Below are 13,747 nucleotides of genomic sequence, written 5' to 3'. Positions count from 1 at the left end.
AGAATAGAATCATAGACTGGAATCCCCAGGAATCGGAGTGGAGCATGAGAAGGGCTGTTGACCTCGGGCAGGATTTTACGGTTTTGGGACAAGCGAAGCCATAAAATCCCACGCGTAGGATCCCAACAGTGCAGAAGAAGGCTATTTGGCCTAATGGGTCTGCACTGGCCACACTCCCACCCAGGCCCTGTCCCTGTAATCTCACATATTTAGCCTGCCAGTCCTCTTGATACTAAGGGGCAGTTTAACATGGCGAATCAATGGTATCATGGCAATACGCACATGTTTCAAGTGCGGGAGGAAACTGGAGCATCCAGAGGAAACCCACACAGACATGGAGAGAATGTGCATACTCCACACAGGTAATGACCCAAGGCCTGAATTGAACCTGGATCCTTGGCGCTGTGAGGCAGCAGTGCTAACCACTGTGCCATTGTGTTGCCCCAATACTAAAGGAAATATTTATTTAAACGACAAATTAGCCTCCCAGCACTGTTGAGACTGACTCAAGTATCAACTGGTGCAGGACAGCACACCTCAGAAAGGTATGTCACAGGTCCTGACACCTACTTTGGTTCACTGTGGAGTTACTGAGAAGGTTGTGTTGCGTGGGCTTTATTGATGGAGGACTAAAACATAGCTACCTATTACTAAAACAGTCACGTGTGTAATCTGTTCTCCTAGTTGTAATGGAAATTGAATAAAGGCTCCAGAAATCTTGTAGAGAGTGATCTCTCATTGAAGTTGGCAGGGTTGCAGTGGCGAGTAAGGAGATAAAAGTTATGGGAGGCTGTGTAATTTGCTTTGAAATAAAGATGCTTGCTGATCTTTCCGCGTACAGTGAGAATGTGATGTTATCAATGATTAGTTGACCAATAATTACCCTCATTGGCAGCTGCAACAATTTTGATCAAAGCGAGATCCATACTTCACTGATTGATGAAAGGACCAGTCTAAACACATGTCAATCACCTGAGGAATTTGCATCAGTACAACCCCATTGAACTGCAGAATACAGCCAACAGCTCCATACAATCGCTGTGTTGAAGACTGCCATTTTAAAGAAAGACTCTCATTTGTTCCACTTTGCTGTGTAAATGCACCATTCAAATCTAGAATCCCCTATTCTGAATAATGAAAGCTTTACCTTATATCACTGAGGTAGCAGTGTTAACCACTTTGCCACTGTGCTGCAGTATATGTTATATATATATACATATAAATAGTTGATATATATGCGCAACAATAATTTATATTTTAAATAGTTCCATTTATATAATGAACGGTCCCAATTTAAAGTTGATTTAGAACAGCTCAATTTCATAGTGTTTTGTAAATTAAAATAACCAGGGATAATTCCACTGCCAATACCCAAATAAAAACCATTACAAAATGCCCATGAAATGATATTGTGTGATATTCCCATTAAAACACTAAAAATGTAAACCCTCAACCTCTGGATTTTGCAAAAGGACAGAATTTGTGTGGAGCTAACATGATAATTATGATTATAGATTTTTGTAACTCCTTGAAAATGAACAGCCGGTGTGACTATTGCAGGTTTTGAATGTCACAATACAGTGATAGTATGGCACGTGATAGCTACACAACTGATCTACCTGTCCTCCTTGCCTTCGCCTTCTCACCAGCATTGTGTCCAATGATTGCGATAGCTTTCAAGTGGACCTGTACAAAAGGCTCTTGACTTTGACTCAAAACTCCAGGTTAGACCCAATAAACACATGGAAGGACAAGTGTTCGAAAGTGCAGCTTCGGAGGAAAGTGGGAATGACAACAGAAGAGATGGGAGGGAATTATGTCCCATATTGTTTTATGGTGGTTGGTTACCAGACCTGTTCCAATGGATACAGTATGAATTGGTATTGGTACTCAACCAGACTGGTCGATCGTTGCTAATGAAATATCATACTCAAACCATATTGACCAAAATCTGTCAATATTGCACATCTCTAGTTGCTGGAACGTGTTTCTCTTGATGCTCTTTTTATGTCCTGTCTATCACATACACCTAGTGACCTGCCTAATGCTGTCAATTCCAGTAATCTGTGAAATCTGAAAGGTTAAAAATAATTAGAATATGCTAGGAGTGCATTTCCAAGCTGGCTAAAGAGTAGAGTAAGCATTATCTACTTAGGATAAAAGGTTGTTGGTCTGCACACTTCTAATTGTAGCATTACAGTTTAATGGGGGTCCACTCTACATTGATTTCCTGTGGTACTGCATTTCTGTAACATGATTCATGGCGTCAGAATTCTTTAGAGGTTGTTTATTTCCTATATCTTTTATGCAGTAAACTGTCAGCCGAGTGTCAATTGCAAGATTTAAGTAACCCAAAGGTGGAGGTGTTAGCTGGGGTCAGGGAAAGACAAACTGCAGGAAGTGGCTAGCAATGGAAAAGGAAGAAAGTGCAAAATGCACACTTTCTAAGGGATAATTTCAAGCCAGTTTTTTTTGCCTTGTTGTCACGGTAGCGTTTCAGTGATAATTCAGAGAGCTGCTGTTGAGATTCGGATTTGACATATTGATTCTCTCTTCCTGTAAGATGTCGGTGATCCACTCTATTCGCCCCTTCAGCTCTGCAGTAACACCATTCGTTAGCATGGTTCAAATTTCTGCTTCATTTATTGAATCGTACCAATGATTTCTGTGTTTCCACCTAATGTGTCCCTTTAAGGGATATTTTACGAGAACATTTTGCATATAATACAGCTCATCATTCCTTTATTCCAGCAATGCTTTCAATTTTCACCAGCACTCAATCTCACACACAAGCACACACACATGCATACACACTACACACACCCACACACACACACATTCACACATACATACATGCACACACACATACACACACACTCATTCACACATATACTCATAATGCCCACACACACTTACACATACACACTCACACACACACTCATTCACACACACACATACACACATGCACACATACACACACACACATACACACACTCACACACACACACACGCACACATGCACATACACACACACGCACTACTCACACACACATGCGCATCCACATGCATGCACACACATACACACGCACACACACATGCATGCACACACACACATACACATATACACGCACACATACACACACCCGCACACACACATACACACACACATACACACACCCGCACGCACACACCTCTTACTTAAAGATATCCAATGACTCCGCCTCTATCACCTTCTGAGGGGGAGAGTTCCAAAGTCACAAAACCCCCTGAGAGAAAAGAATGTTTCTTCATCTAAAAATGCAACCCCTAATTTTAAAACAGTGCCCCCTAATTCTGGACTCACTCACAAGAGGAAACATCCTTTCCACATCCACCTTGTCAAAACCGTTCAGGGTCTTATATATTTCAGTCAATTCACCCACTCACTCATCTGAACTCCAGTGCGATTAAGCTCAATTTGTCTAACCTTTCCTTATAAGGAAGCACGCACACAGACACGTGTAAAGGTGTTTTATCATGCAATAAAGTAAAACCAATTTCTACACTAAGACAATTTTCCCAGAGCTGTGAACGTAACAAAAATGATTGCAGTAGTTTCTCCCTGTAACTATCCCTTAAAGAAGCAAAGCAAATTCATTTTTGTTGCTTATAATACTTAGTGATGTTTCTCGCCCAAAACGTGCACTCTAAACTCAAGTGAAAATAATCTTCCGAGGACTGACAGTTGGTTTATAATTCTTATCTAATTGATGTTCAAAACAATGGCCTAAATAATTCGGTCGATGTCCTGCCATATTCCCGGCAGCATCATGCCAGTCTGGAGTAACACAGTTCGTAGGTGGGTCTGTAAATCAGGAGCCCATCCGCACCATGCAGATTGAAGGCAACAAGCTAGGTTTCTCATTAAAAAGGCAATTGACTGCCGTAAGACATGCAGAATGGAATAAAACACCTTCAGAGAGGGATTTACTCCAGCCATATTTCCAGTTTTTGTATCAGGTAGGCTGTAATCTTAGAATCCCAACAGTGCAAAGGAGGCCATTCAGCCCATTGAGTCTGCACCAACTTTTGGACAGGGTGTCTTACCCAGGCCCCATCCCTGTAATCCCACATGTTTACCCCACTAATTCCCCTAACCTACACATCTTGGGACAGTAAGGGGAAATTGAGCATTTGCCAATTCATTTAACCAGCATATCTTTGGATTGTGGGAGGGAACTGGAGCCACCGGAAGACACAGGAAGAACGTGTAAGCTCATTAATAATGGGCTGGCTAATGGCAGTGTTCAGCCTTCTTTGGCCACTGGAAATACTTTGTGGAAGAAGTAGATATATACTGACTTAAATTCAGGATTTAAGAGCATGGGTCGTGCAGAGGTGTCCATTTCCACATTGTGTCAGAGGTGGTTTAGAGTAGGCTGTCTTAAAAGGAAAGATTAAACCGATTGGGTTTAATCGTACTGGAATTTAGATGAGTGAAATATATAAGATCCTGAACGGTTTTGACAAGGTGGATGAAGAAAGGATGTTTCCTCTTGTGGGTGAGACCAGGATTAGGGGGCACTCTTGTTGCACTTTAGATGAAGAAAGATTTTTTTCTCTCTGGGGGTTGTGTGACTTTGGAACTCTCCCCCTCAGAAGGTGATGGAGGCATTGGATATTTTTGAGACAAATATAGACAAAGAATCTTGTTAGGTAAGGGGATCAAAGGTTATGGGTGGGTAGATGGGAACGTGGGCCGCAATTCTCCTGCTGGGAGAATCCTGCAGCAGCTGATTCACACGGTTTGCGTTAGCGTTTGTGTCCCGCTTGCGTCTCCCAGTGCTGGGTTTCCGGCGACATCTGCTCCGCTCCGAATATCAGCGGGGAGGCACACAGATCATTTAAAAGGTCATTTCAATATTATTTTAATGTGATTAGCAGACCCGGGATTGAAGTCTCCTGGTCTGTTAGCGTCTCCCACCCCGCCAGAGTATTTCACTCCAGTGGGGATTACAGTAACTCCCCACTTTCAGGAAGTTAGCGACCCAACCCCGGAGTGAAGCGGGGGGGGCAATCAGGGCCCCCCAGGGGGTTGAGTAGTGGGGGAGTGGTGCCTCCGGATCATTGGCACCCTGGCATTGCCAGCCTGTGCCTCCCAGCACTGCCCAATGGGCACCTTGGCACTGCCCAGCGGGCAAGGGGCAGTTACAAGTGGGGCTGAGCTTATGGGGGCAGGACTTAGGGGAGCAGGCCACAGCTTCTTCTCTGAGCTCCCACTGAAAAAAAACAGCATTAATTACTCCAGTTTTCATGCAAACTCGACACTTAGAATTATTTTGGGAGAATTCTGCCCATGGAATTTGAAACACAAACTGACCAAATTGAATGGCGGAGCAGGCTCAAGGGGCCAAACAGTCTGCCACTGCTCCTATTGCATATATTCATAAGCTCGTAAGGAGGTCGGAGTGACTCTCTATATTATGGGCTGTGACCTTGATCTGGGTCACAGTCAACAAGCTCCAATTCTGGATATCCTTTACTGCTCTGATTGGGTGGGATGCTCTCTGTTTGCAGCCCAGCCGGTTTGCCTAATTGATACGTTAATTCAATGTCTTTGGTCAGTGGCTTCGGAAGTCTGAACGCTGGCCACTTCTGGGTGCGTGGCCTGTGCACCGCACTGGCACTTATTATACAGGCCAATCAGTGAAGGTATTAACTGAACTGGTTCACATTGAGGAAAGAAATCAAAGTTGAATAAATCACATTTAAAACTTCATTGTTCAACTGGTAATGTAAAAAGACCCATCATTTCATCTTTGTCTTATTCTCAGGCAGCATTCTAATCTAATGATGTTAATGGGAAACCATAGAATTCAAATGTAAAGCGACAAATACTGTTCCTAATGTATTATGGGCAGCACAGTGGTTAGCACTGCTGCCTCACAGTGCCAGGGACCCGGGTTCGATTCCCACCTTGGGTCGCTGCCTGTGCCGAGTCTGCGCATTCTCCCCGTGTCTGCATGGGTTTCCTCCGGGTGCTCCGGTTTCCTCCCACAGTCCGAAAAACGAGCTGATTAGATGCATTACATCCATGCTAAATTCTCCCTCAGTGCACCTGAACAGGTGCTGGAGTGTGGCGACTAGGGGGATTTTCACAGTAACTTCATTGCAGTATTAATGTAAGCCTACTTGTGATACTAATAAATACACTTTTAAACTATATTTGATGAGTTTAATGTATGATAGACTGTGCTTCAAGTTATTTTGCCTTCTGTTTTCTTTTTAATGGCAAGAAGGAGGTTTGCCGTATCATACATGGTAAAAAAATCAGACTCAGTAAACAGCAAGTGAAGTGTGCTGATTCCAGGCCGATTAGGATTTATATGGTGACATGCCGCAAAGGAGAGGACTGAATTCTGTTGGTGAAACAAAGCAATCAGTGCACTGAAAACAGTACGTTCATATTTCTGGTATCATTTGGTCCAGTCCAGTGCAAATCTAACTAATTTTGAGTAAAGCTGCTGTGTCTGTTAAAATGCTTCAGTTAATCCCATTCACATCAGGCATTGTTCTTGACCAAAATTACTGAATTACAAAAGATATTCCTGCAGACTTTAGTCTGCTTAACTGACACTTCCGCTACCAGCATTGCTGTCAGTCTCCTACTCCTTGTAATGTTAATATGTCCCATTGGACAATCTCAGATTCTGTGTTATACTTCAATATTTACCTCCCTGGTACTTGAATGAGAATGCAGGAGGCTAGTTGTCTACTGCCTGATCTTGTGCTCCTTCTAAGTGCTTTGCAACAGGATGAAGAAGTTTGGAAGCAGCCGACATCTCGACAGTGGAGGGGCCTCATGACATGTCAGTGTTGCTGTATCGTTTTCCGTCAGGCCGTGAGGTGGCACCAAACGCCTGTCAACAATTTGACCACTTTGCCGGTTGGTGGCTCTTCAGTTAAGTTTATTTGTTAGTGTCACAAATAGGCTTACATTAACACTGCAATGAAGTTGCTGTGAAAATCTGTCAGTCGACACACTCCAGTGCCTGTTCGGGTACACTGAGAGAGAACTTAGCATAGCCAAAGCATCTAATCAGCATGTCTTTCGGACTATGACAGCCATGATGTGGAGTTACTGGTGTTGGACTGGGGTAGGCACAGTAAATAATCTCACAACACTAGGTTAAAGTCCAAGAGAATGGACTAGCACAACACTTGCTCTTTCTAGATAAAGTCCTCAGAGAATTTCTGGAAGAAATGTTGCTTGAGTGTTGGTGAAGTCTTGATACAGTAGTCAAGAAAGTCTCCCCATGTCCGCAGATTGAGCAGGACAGATTATGTAATGGTGGGTTTCCCTTTAAATGGTATCATAGACTTATAGAATCATAGAAGCCCTACAGTGCAGAAAGAGACCATTTGACCCATCGAGTCTACATCAAGTCTCCAACAGAGCATTTTACCCATGCCCCATCCCATAACCCCACATATTAACACCACTAATTTCTCTAATGTTTACATCCTGGGACACTAAGGGACAATTTAGCATGGTCAATCCACCTAACCTGCACATCTTTGACTGTGGGAGAAAAACCAGAATACCCTGTTTGGCTGAATTTGCCTACTTCTGCCCTAATTCCCTATGTTCCTATAAAATCCACAAAGACACAGGTGGAACATGTCAACTTGACACGGACAATCAGCCAAGGTCAAATTGAACCCTTTAAATATCCTTTTAACTAGCACTTGAAATCAACATCAATGCCTTGCTTACTTCCAAACAGCAGGGTATTGCTAGGAGAGAATGCTTGCTGAAACACTAACTAGCTTTTCACTGCTTTTTTTACCAAGGGCTGGCAATCATTTTAAATAGCGATCACCTTAAGGCCCCACCTTTACCAGCTCTTTACCTCAATGTTGCCTAAAATATTCATTGCAAGTCACCTTTTACTACCTTGTTCAACACAAGGCTAAATAATCTGACACTAATGGAACAATAAGTCCAATTGGTTTGAATGGCTCCTTTTCCAATGGTTTTAAACTTTGATGTCCAATTAAAATTAACACAGAGCATCATAGATTTGTTTCGAGCAATGCATTTTTAATGTTAGATGTTCACTAAAGATGTGACATGGCTCCAGAAATATCCAATACACTCATGAACAGAAATCTTGTCTGAGCTACTGGCTGGAATTAACATTAATGCCAACCTATAACCACATCTTATCATTGATCTAATTGTCATTTTCCTGGAAACCAAGAAAGCAGAAAATAGAATACATTGGCACCCATTTTACTGGGCATTAGGAGTGTTTGAGAGCTCCAAAGAAGCTGGCACTCACGTACTTGGGTGAATCCGGGGCGGCACGGTGGCACAGTGGTTAGCACTGCTGCCTCACAGCATCAGGGACTGGGGTTTCGATTCCTGGTTTGGGTCGCTGTCTGTGCAGAGTCTGCACCTTCTGCCCATGTCTGCATGGGTTTCCTCCAGTTTTCTCCCACAGTTCAAAGATATGCGGGTTAGGTGGATTGGCCGTGTTAAATTGCCCCTTAGTGTCAGAAGGACCAGCTAGGGTAAATGAATGGGGTTATAGGGATACGATCTGGGTGGGATTATGGCCGGCAGAGACTTGATGAGCCAAATGGCCTCCTTCTGCACTGTAGGGATTCTATGAATGCTATACTGGTGAAGGCGTTAGTGTGCATCTAATGAACATTATCAGAATGATGCAGAGCCATGATAGTAAGACAATGTTCATTTGATGCCAGCAGTGTCATTTAGGAACTCAATATCCAGGCAATGTTCCCTTGCACGACTGAACAAGTATTCAGCAGCAGGAAGGACCCTTCACTAGTACACTTGAAAGAGATCATCAGCTAGATACAGGGAGGCAGTGGTGTAGTGGTATTGTCACTGGGCATACCCAGCCAATGAACGATGCATTCAGAACTGGCAGGATGAAAGTGAGTAGGCAGTAGAAAGTTGAGGTGATGGTTAAATTGCAATCCATGGGCATGGATCATACATGTACCATTTTCAGCTGCTAACCAATTTAGTCCCCTTATCTTCTGCCAAACTTGGAAGAAGAATTACTTGGCTAAATCAGAAATAATGCCATTGACTGTTTCTGCTACAACAACGGCACTACTGTCGAAGTAAGTTAAATAATTTGTCTTGCTGCAACCATTGTTGCCGCCTCCAATAAGAGACTGTGGCAGATAAAGCTTCACACCTTTGCTGCTGTTGTGCTACTGATTTTCCTGTTTGAGGTCAAAAGCTGAACTCTGGCTGACACTCAAGACCAAAAAGGTCAAGCTACTCTGCATCAGCATCAATGCATCACAATGCAAAATGCAGCAGTGCTGGCCCCTTATTGTTGAGTAGATTGGGCCTGTACTCGTTGGAGTTTAGAAGGCTGAGGGGTGATCTTATAGAGATATATAAGATAATGAAGGGGCTAGGTAGGATAGAGGTAGAGAGATACTTTCCACTTAGAAAGGAAACCAGAACTAGATGGCACTGCCTCAGAATAAGAAGGGGTCAGTTTAGAACAGAGTTGAGGAGGAACTTCTTCTCTCAGAGGGTAGTGAATCTCTGGAATTCTCTGCCCATTGAAGTGGTGGAGGCTGCCTCATTGAATATGTTTAAGTCACGGGTAGATAGATTTCTGATCAATAAGGGAATTAAGGGCTATGGGGAGCAAGTGGGTAAGTGGATTTGATCCACTTCAGATCAGCCATGATCTTATTGAATGGTGGGGCAGGCTCGAGGAGCTAGATGGCCTACTCCTGCTCCTACTTCTTATGTTCTTATCTTCAATGCTCACCACTCTATTGTTACCCTATTTGGATTCGCTGCTTGAAAATTCCTGGAGGCGCCAGTTGTTCAGGTCTTCTCTGCCAGCCTACAACCAACAAACCTCAGAGCATTCACATCAGTGAACATGTGATTGTTAGGCTTGTTAATTCAAGATCATTAGCTTGGCATGGTAACACAGTGGTTAGCACTGCTGCCTCAGGGCACCAGGGTCCTGAGTTTGATTCCCAGCTTGGGTCACTGTCTGCGTGGAGTCTACATGTTCTCCTCGTTTCTGCGTGGGTTTCCTCCAGGTCCTCTGGTTTCCTCCCACAGTCTGAAAGATATGCTGGCTAGGTGCATTGGCCATGCTAAATTCTCCCTTGGTGTACCTGAACAGGCGCCAGAATGTGGCGACTAGGGCATTTTCACAGTAACTTCATTGCAGCGTTAATGTAAGCCCACTTGTGACACTAATAAATAAACTTTAAAACTTTAGATTCAGTGCAAACATTCATTCTGTAACCTGCCTTTCGACATCAAATAGACCAGAAGGACCAGCTCTATTGTGTTTCTGAGTCTGTTACGTCTGTGCAATTGATGAATAATAATATTCATAGAAAATCACAGAGACTCAGACAACCACAGAGGGAAGAAATACTGCATGGTCACTCTACAGTGACAATTCATAGGGTATACTTACAATTTCACCCGTGACAAGAGCAATCTTTCCACTGTAATTTTACGTTAATACAGAAATGGAACAGTAAATTCCACGTTGGTCACAATTATACTCTGTTTAAAAGAGTTTCAATAACTTACTCAACGTGCATTGCTTAGATTTCCTCCTCAGGTAAAATTTAGCAGGCAGATCAAATACCCTTCGTGGTGTTTATAAAAATTGCTCTTCTGGCTCCAAACTTGGACCAGATTATAACCCATTTCGAAACCTATTCAGTTAAACAGAATTAAATTCTGGCATAATTCATCTCTTTTTTTTTAACCAGAGGAACAATCCAGTTCCATCTTGAACTTGCTGATTCTATGGTCTCGATTTTCTAACTGACATTGTTTAGACTGATGTTAAAATATTTATTTTAAACTGTTTGATGCTGATGTTGTTCAGGAAAGATAGATCCAGCTGCCTCCACTGTTGTCTTGGGCAATTTTCACACATATTCAACATGCACTTGTTTTATCTAAGTAACAGTTCACATTTCCTCTCCTGAACTAGACTTCTTTGGTTACAGAAATCATGGTTATGCCAAACAGCCCATATGTACTTGTATTGAATGCTAAAAAGTTTGATAAAATCCCCCCGTTGGGATTTATTTTTTCCTGTTTAAGCATTCCCAGCTTCTTTAATCCCTTCTCTATCTGGGATGAGCACAAAATGTTGGCCTAACCAGTAATGCTCACATCCCGTGAAGGAATAAAAATTTTCCGAGCTTGGCTGCCTAGCCTCCAGCATCAGCTTTCCAAGACTTCTTTGTACTTTCTTCAAAGCTGGAATGCTTTACTGCATAGTGACCGGATAGTGCACAATACTCCAGGTGAGATTAAAATAGCGCTGGTTACGGGATCATTATTGTGCTCTGCCTTGTGTACCTATCCCTTTGGCTAATAGTCTGAAAATTGAATGTATCACCTTTACTGCTATTGCATGTTATGCTGATGGTTAAAATTGGCCAACCGCCATTTTCTCCCAGTTTGCTCTACTATATCGTAACCTATAAACTACAGGTGACAGGGTGGCTCAGTGGTTAGCCTGACAGTGCTAGGGCCCTGGGTTCAATTCCTGGCTTGGATCACTGTTTGTGTGGATTACCTCTGTGTCTCCGAGTGCTCTGGTTTCCTCTCTTGGCCCAAAAGTGTGTGGGTTAGGTTGATTGGCCAAGCTAAGTTGTCCCTTAGTGTCATGAGGATTAGCAGGATAAATACATGGAATTACGGCGATAGGGCCTGAATGGAAATTTTGTTGAGAGTTAGTGCAAACTCAATGGGCTGAATGGTCTCCTTCTGTACTGTAGAGATTCTATGATTTGTCTCATTTTTCCTTGCTGTTTGTAACAAGCGCTAGAGGGGAGAGTACTCAATGGAAATTATTTTTAATTGTATTAAAATAATAACCATTCCACCAAAACAAAAGTGTTGAATTTCCTAGTATTCTGCTATATGTTGTAATAAACCATTAAGCTTATTTTTAATAGGTACACTGTCGCAACTCTGATATTGGAACAAGAATGTAGAATAACTAAGATCAATTCATACATCAACCCCAATGGTAATGATAATCATGGGAGTTCCGGATTAATTAAACTGAGAGCTGGAGGGAACCATAACATTGGCTTTGCTTTATGAAAAGAAAGTTCCATTGAAGACACATCAGGTGAAGGCAGTAGACAGGGTTAGCTCTGCGCAGTGGATTTGATTGAATATTCTCAATTTAAAGGAACTCAGTAGCTGTTTAATTCATTGCCATTGACGGTGAGCATGGTTTTCAATCATCTTGCACACTCTTGTATATTGTTGCACTTCTATACCATCCAAATACAGAATTAAAAGAGTTTAAGAAGATGGTTCAAGTCCACATGACCCTTTGACAAAGGGTCATCTGGATTTGAAATGTCAGCTCTTTTCTCTCCTTACAGATGCTGCCAGACCTGCTGAGATTTTCCAGCATTTCCTCTTTTGGTTTCAGATTCCAGCATCCGCAGTAATTTGCTTTTATCCAACGTAAAAAAGATGGGGGTTAGTTGCTCAGTATTCTGCAATGGTGAATATTAATAGAATATTAATATTGCCCATGGAAGTCAAAGAGCAGTGATATGAAAGTGTTTTTCTGGCTGGAGTTCTGTGACTAGTGGTGTTCTGCGGGCATCTGTACTGGAACCTCTGCTGTTTGTGCTATATATATAAATTACTTGGATGAAAATGTAGATGGGTGGGTTAGTAAATTTGCAGACATCACAAAGATAGGTGGAGGTGTGGATAATGTAGAAGGTCGTCAAAAGATACAGCAGGATATAGATCTATTGAAGATATGGGTGGAGAATGGCAGGTGGTGTTTAATCCGGGCAAGTGTGAGAAGCTGCATTTTGGGACACCATATACAATTAATGGCAGGGCTTTGAACAGCATTGATGTACAGAGGGATCTTGGCAAAATCATCCCCCCCTCCATTAAAAAATCCATTCACAGCGGGGTGATGGCAGAATGGCGTGAAGCACAACTGGTCTCCGAAGGTGAGCAGACCTTCCCGGAGAGCTCAGATGAGTTGAGGAGAAGTTTGTGCCTGAGCACTCTCCCAGTATTGCCAAGAGGGTGTGCAGAGGAGCTACCAAGGAGGATGCCAAGGGTTGGATCCAGATGAATTAGTTTACCTGTTGTGTGTTGTGGTGGCCTTTACAAATAGCACCCCAGATCCTCAATTGCTTTTTAAACTGCTGGTGGGCAGGAAAATCAGAGGTCACCCCCACAGTGATACATCGTGGGACCCATCGCTTGAAGCTTTTTTTCAACGTCGTGAACAATACGGCAGAGAAAGCTGCCAATAGCGCCAGCCGTCGGATGTTGGCCTCTGCCGACTCTTGTGACCCCTGAAAAGTAACGCTAAACATTTCTGTGTTCAATTTTCAAAAATAGAACCTATCTATTGAATAGTAAGCTTATGTGAGTAATGCGGCTATTCATTGCCTATAAAAGATTTAAAAGTGCACTCGGAAATGAAGATGGCAACTAACTTAAGACCATTCTTTAGATGCAATTAAGGCTCCTTAGCAAGTTGGTGATTTTGCAGTCAGTTATTCAGAATTCTGAGAGAGTGCATCTATTCATCACTGGGTCAATGGCTAAAAATATAGTCATTACTCTTTGCAAGAACAACATTATCAAAAACATTTACAATCCCAAAAATATCCATGCGAATCACGTAAGAAAAATCTGTAAATTTGATTTTAAATGTCTAGT

This window comes from Carcharhinus amblyrhynchos, chromosome 26, assembly GCF_965287045.1.
Source record: "Carcharhinus amblyrhynchos chromosome 26, sCarAmb.v2.hapA, whole genome shotgun sequence".
NCBI classification, from domain to species: Eukaryota; Metazoa; Chordata; class Chondrichthyes; order Carcharhiniformes; family Carcharhinidae; genus Carcharhinus; species Carcharhinus amblyrhynchos.
The sequence above is the reverse complement of the archived record's forward strand: the minus strand, read 5'-3'. Positions refer to the sequence as shown.